Source organism: Corvus kubaryi, unplaced genomic scaffold (assembly GCF_017639235.1).
Source record: "Corvus kubaryi isolate FWS band 111438036 unplaced genomic scaffold, C.kubaryi_AGA036_p1.0 37262, whole genome shotgun sequence".
Classification (NCBI taxonomy): Eukaryota; Metazoa; Chordata; class Aves; order Passeriformes; family Corvidae; genus Corvus; species Corvus kubaryi.
Window position 1 is genome coordinate 727245 of NW_024581078.1, and position 713 is coordinate 727957.

The following is a 713-nucleotide window of genomic DNA, read 5'->3' on the forward strand; positions in this document are numbered from 1 at the left end:
CGGGGGGGGCACAAACTCCGATCCTGCCCCATCCGCTGCCCCCAGCTCAGGGATTCGGCTCCCGGCTGAATTCCTTCCCTGCACCCTGGGGCCATCCCGGGGGTCCAAACCCCTTCTGGACTGGGGAGGGTGGTGGGTGCTCATGTCCCCGGCCCAGGACAGGGCCGCCGGGAGAGTCACTGGGGCCACATGAGGAGAATCCGACCCACCGGGTTCCAAACTTGGGCCCAGCTAAGCCGGAGCAAACGCTGTGCAGCTGGCCTGGGAGCTGGACTGGGGTTTAACCCGGTTTTAACCCAAACTGGTTTCTCTGGAAGGTCATGGAAAGGGAAACAGTCCCTGCCCACACTGGGCTGCTCCCAGTGCCTGGCTCAAAACCCAAACCACAGCCCACGTGCTGGGGAGAAATTGTTCCCGGGGCTTTGGGGAGAGGCGAGCGGGGAGGTGTGTGAGGAGGGGAAATGCCGCTGGAGGGAATTCGTGAAGTGAGGGGTGTCAGGGAGCACGCGGGTCGGGGGTGTTGGGAGGCTCCCTGTCACACTGTGGGTGAGGCCTCGCTGCTGCCGGGCTGTGCCACATCATCCCTGCTGTGCCACATCCCGGCTGTGCCACATCCCTGCTCTGCCATGTCCTGGCCTTGCCACATCCTGGCTGTGCTGCATCCCAGCTGTGCCATGTCCTGGCCTTGCCACATCCTGGCTGTGCTGTATCCC